This window comes from Pygoscelis adeliae, unplaced genomic scaffold, assembly GCF_000699105.1.
Source record: "Pygoscelis adeliae isolate BGI_AS28 unplaced genomic scaffold, ASM69910v1 Scaffold260, whole genome shotgun sequence".
Lineage (NCBI taxonomy): Eukaryota > Metazoa > Chordata > Aves > Sphenisciformes > Spheniscidae > Pygoscelis > Pygoscelis adeliae.
The window spans coordinates 926,068-931,967 of NW_008824001.1; the positions used below are offsets into that span (position 1 = coordinate 926,068).

At 39.3% G+C, this 5,900-nt stretch overlaps 1 protein-coding gene across 2 annotated transcripts in view; it reads right to left on the reverse strand.

Annotated features, from left to right (window-relative positions):
- Positions 1-5,900, reverse strand: part of DLGAP1 (discs, large (Drosophila) homolog-associated protein 1) — a 137,060-nt gene that overhangs the window by 82,414 nt on the left and 48,746 nt on the right. The window lies entirely within an intron of this gene.

Below are 5,900 nucleotides of genomic sequence, written 5' to 3' on the forward strand. Positions count from 1 at the left end.
TGAATATGATTAGATAAAGGGAAAACGGAGACTGGAGAAAATTGATCCTCTCAGCAGAATTTGCCATAATTATATGCAGGATGAGGAATTAGCTATTATTCTACTGTTAAATTCCTCAAGTGGCCAGAAGGAACACTCTTGCATAATCTGCTTTTTTGATCTAGTCTATGCAAAATGAAGATCCTGTTAAGAAAAACAGAGATGTGGCTGATTAGGTTCTATAAACCTCGTAATTTTTCTCCTTAAAGGTTAGACAGTGGAAGGATGTATTGGGATTGCCTTACCAGCACTTCTCCAATAGCCCACTAGCTTCTGTTTGACAGAAGTTTTCATTTCAGGAAGTAAGATCATTGAATTTCACACACATTTCATACATCCCTGTCAAGTTGCAATGCAAAAAGCCTCTAAATCTCAAATGCTATTCTTGTAAGACAACCACTTTGCAATGGTTTATTGCTAGCATGACCTGAACTCTGCCCTGTTGCAAGAGCAATCACATTATTGTGAATAAAATTCTTGTGTTTTTACTAACAAAATAGGACTTCTCTGATTGCGAGCTTCTGTTTATGCAAGGAACTCATGGCCTGGAGTACAGCTTTCTCATTGCTACCTAATTCAAGTGGAGACAGTACTAATAAGATGAAATAATAATTCTGAGAAGATACAAGTGACTCATTAACACAAACAGGGAAAAGGCTATGTAGCCTAACGAGAAGGGGGGATCGCCCTTAATGTTACCGAGTGCAATGAAATAGCAACAATGAAATTGCGATAGGTTGGCATTGCTGGCCCTTGGGCTAACAGCTGAGCTAGCTAACAGAGGAACCATGAGCACAGCTGTACGAGTGGAAAACTTGTCAGTGCTTCTCCTTTCCAAAAATCAGAAACTGTTACATAATTATTCAAATTAGCAACATGAAACAGAATCAAAAGAAAAGGAAACAAAAGCAAGAAGCTATGAAAAGGGACAGCTTGTCTGAAAGATAATTATATACAGTTAAAAAGAGTAAGAAAAAAAAGCGCTGTGTTTAGTATGCATCTAGATTAGCAATGCTCCTTCCTTAAATGCAGCCTGCTCTGCTAATTCTCCCCACTTCTTTTATCATAGATGTTGCAAACATGATGATTTTATAGTTCATGGCTGGGTGGGTGATCTTAGCTGCAATACTACTACAAGCTACCCATATCCAACCTGCTGAAATGGCCTCACTGTAATTCTAACCGCTAACACAATCACTAATTAAAACATCAAAAGGAAAAGAAGGAAAAAGAAAATCTGATTTACTAGCAGGGGCCCAGAAAAATCTCTCAAGTTGTCAGAGCTGTAACATTGTCATCTCCTTTTTGCTTCCTGCAGCCTCCCATGTAACCCATTCCCTTTCTTCAGCCAGGAATGACACTTGTCTCCTGGAGCTGCCCAGTTTGTCCAACAGCACATTTGACTGTGAATGCACAGAGTTCCCCTTCATGCTAACCAGAAGGGTGCAACTGGGAGAAACCAGAAAATTAACATATAGGCAAAATTGAGAGGAAATGACTATTACAGCCACGAGTGATTAACACGTATGTGCACAGCAGGAGAGTTGCAGACCGGTAACATTATGACACAATAGTGCATTTAGCAGACATAAAATATGACTTTAATGGATATGATTCCAGAGAAAGCAGCTGTATTCAAGAGGTGGCTATAGAGGTGGAAGTTCAATTAAAGGCATTGTAACAACAACAACAGCTCTAACTATCTATATGTCATAACCTGTGGGCAAAGGGCATCTGGGACACTGTTTGGGAGTTCTTCCCTAGAAAAGCCTTTATTTATTCTGTACATCCCACCGGACCAGGTGCAGCAAATACTTTTATGTCATATAATTTTTAGATATTCTAATTTGCATCTTTAAGATGGAGGCAGATTAGCAGCACGTCTTCAGAGTTTGTCTCAGAATAGATAGTTATGCACTACTGGGTGGTAGTCAATTTTTGTGAAAATGTCAATCACATAGTTGGTTCAAGAAAAAGTCTGTTGTTTGACTGTTTGCTGGAGGTATTGCTGGCTGACAAACTAAAAGACATCCACATTTTTCATAGGCAGGAAAAGGTGAAAGATAAAAGTCTATGTGATAAAAATAAGTATGGAGACATCATTAGTTTTCTCCAAAGCAGTATTATAGAATGGTTGGAGAGCCATTATCTGTAAAAATCAGAATAAATGGCCTAGGAAAAATGGTGACTGAGATGAGTGTCATGACGTCATCAGATACAGTTTACTAAGCAGCAGTTTTTATTGAGTCAGGGAGCTATCCCATTAGCTTCATCTTGTCCCTAAACAAATCTACATTAACTAACCACTTCTGCCAAGCATGGCAAACAGCTCAGGCTTGATTATTGCAGGGAGTCATCGGGGACTGAGCCAGAGAAATCACAGTGTAAATACAAGTCTAGAAGAAGACATGCCAGTTGCCTTCAACATCAGCCAAATATTAAAATATTTGGATACAATGGAGACAGAATCGGAAATCTACAGTGAGAGTAAAGATGATTCAAAGTGCATGAAATTCAAAGTTCTTTACAAAAACACATTTTAAGCAGACAAACTGATAAGAATCAGCAAAGCAGCTAAAGTGAATAGTGGAAAGCTGACTGGCAGATGACCTGTGCATTGGCAGCACATGAAGCATTTGTAGGCCTCGTTCTACGAAATTATTTAATGACATTACCACTTTTGCAATGTGAGCTTCTTTTCACTTAAGCGTATTTAAGAAGTGCAACACTTTCCTCCAATTTGATGAAAAACCATGACTTCGTGACTTACTGCACTTTGAGGAAGATGTATATTAATTTGGATTTTGCAATATTTCTACAAACTGCCCCAGTAGAAATATACCCACTTCTTCCTGATACATTATCAAAAAGCAAACATGCACCAGTTTTATTTTACAAGTGGAATGTTTTTCATAACAATATGAATGAGCTAGATATTGCTGACAGCTTGAATTAATAATTTTCTTGGGCTTCTTTTTCTCTCCTAAGAAGCATAATGTCATGCTCCAATAACAATAACAGATTTTTCAGGAGAAAAAATTAGATATAAAAGATGATGCCAGATGATGCCAATGCAGCCAGTGCACTTCAGTATCGGAACCTCACAATGCCTCAACACCAGAGAAGTTAATATCATGTTGAAAGTGAGAAAAAGAAAAGTGGTTTTGAAACGGGAAGCCTAGACCAGGCAGGTATGCCTAATCCTGCACCCATGATTAATGTCATATGTCCCAAATTACTACAGTGATGTTGTTCAATAACCACACTGTTTATTTTTGGAGATTAGTGATAGTAATTTGCAACATTTTGCAATTATACAGGTTCAGGCTTGGGATACAAAGACCTTCTTCCATGTGCTTCTGCATAGGCTTTGGCCAGAATGTCACCCTAAAAGAGTCCCTGACTCCTCTCCACGCGTGCTGGAGAGGCAGCCGGCTGAAGATGGAGTAAGGCTTCCTCTCCTTATCAGCAGTAGCTGGCAAAGTTAGTTTTTTGCCAGTTCTTCAAAGGTGACACAAAGGACATGCATGTACCAAACTTCATGTGTTGCGAAGGAGAAAACACAGATGGTTTGCAGGAAGTGCACATGGTTGCAGTGCAAATAGAAATAATCTCTTTAATGGAGACATGCTAGTTTTGCAATGGGTGGTCTTTTTTTATCATCATTTAGCGCATGTATATGAACTATGGTGGCAGTGGTCAATTCACAATATGATGTTATGGACAACAGATGCAAGGCACCTGGGATTGCTCCATCTCATTCTGCTGAGCATGATCTCCTTGCTAATTGTGGGGGTGGAAAGAAAGATACAGCCTCCCCTTCTGTCTCTTCCATTTATGAATGTGACAGAAACAATCTTGACATTGGGTATAAACCAGTTTTTCTTGTGCTGCAAATCTGTCTGCTACTACAGCATAGGGAAAGTGTAAATATTTACCTCACTGACATTTCCCAGGATCTCATCTTTTGTAGCAGCATAATGGAAAAAAAATGCAGCATTTGAAAAGACTGCCCAGAAATTATGTTTTGCAAACCACTTCTATATTATTCCCTAGGTTGCATGATTTAAGCTTTCAACAGAAAAAGGACTAGAAATGCTTACATTTGTAACTTCCAAAAAATATCATAAACTGGATTCCAACAGATTCATGCTCCTGACCCAGACTCTTCTGGTTGTAAAGGCACCTGCAGTGAAATAGAGGAGCCAGATGTTTCTGTGACACTGGGCATATGGAAATTATGAGCTGATTCTACGATGCTGGCAGCTGAGGACACTCAGCACCTTTTATAATTAGACCCTCAATGAGCAAAGTTTGCAGGAAAAGAAAGATCTGTCTCACTTTTGCAGCTTAACAGACTGCTCTCATCTGCAATATTGTACTTAAAATATTAAAAAATGTATCTGCAAAACAGATGGAGGAAAGAGTTACCCTTCATTTGATGAAATTCCAACACTGCTGCTGTGGTCCCACAAATTCCCACAGCTATTTAAGCTTTCTATCCAGTGCCTATTCTTATCTGTCATGTTCATTATTTTCCATTCACTAGTTTTGCCAGCCTTTTGAACATAATAAAGGGATTCTGGATGCCATTAATTTGATGACCAACTCATATCCCTCTATATCTCCTGCCTGCAGGGGAACTGGAAACTCATCACAACCAGAATACATGTTCTAAAATAAGTGTCAAAAACTGGCTACACTGGGGGATCAAGCAGCATCAATAAAACATGCTAGACAGCACACCATCTCCACCTAGTCTACAGACCAAGTCATATATGGTGAAGGAATAAAGAGAAGACAAAGCATTTTGGAAAAACTCAGGCTAAAAGCTCTATGCATCTATTTCTCACCATCAACTATTCACACAGGGAAAGGTGTTACTGATTCTACATTTTGTTGAAATGAATGATTTTTGAAGTGCAGGACACATTTCTGAAACTATGCTGACACAGTCATGAAACTATTTTGGACCCACTCTGCTACTCAAAATCAGTTTCTTCCTTGTCCTTTTCCCTCCCCCTTTGTTACTTCTTCTCACCTTTTTTTCTTAACCATCAAACTCTTTGCTCTTTAAGGAAAGGAGGTATGTTGAACTAGGAAAAAAAGTATAGTATTAAGAGTAAAAACTGCTTTAACTCCTACTTATTTATAGATACATGTTTTCTCCATTGGTGCCTGTCACCTGTAGGGTGGGCTATTATATTTTAATAGACTAAGAAAACCCCACCGACATGCTTTCAGGCTCAGTACCCCTTCACCCTACAGCTATTACTCAACCATTCCACCCAAGCGCACTGGACATAAGACCAGTCTTTGTACTCAGCGTGAGTCTTCTCAACTAACTTAGTTGTACATGCTCTCCATAAGGCAGATATATATTTACATTCTCAGTAAGCATTGACAGAAACAGGAAAAGGCTCTCAGCACCGCAGCACATATTTGAAGTCCAGAAAGGGGGATGACTGGGAAGGTAAATCAGATTATGGGAGGGTGTTCTCATTCATAATGCCATGTGTAATCTGTGGAAGCGCGCAACACCAGAACTGCTGTTGATGTGCTGCAGGCTGCAGAGTTGGCATAGGCAAAGACTGCCTTGCAGGTAGCTGATGTGAGGTTAAACACAACCTCCCATTTACACAAAATGACACTCTACACTTTTGGGTGAATGTGATGCAGCTTTTTGGCTGTGGATAAAGTCCTAGAGGAAGATTTGGGAAAGGTGAATGTTGGTATTGGGAATCTTAACTAACGACTTCTTGCCCTTATTTGTGTCCCTTTTTCTGAAAAGAGAATAAGCATTTTGGCCTTAGCTGTGCATTAATATCACGTTTAACATGATCTAACTTCCCCATAGCAAC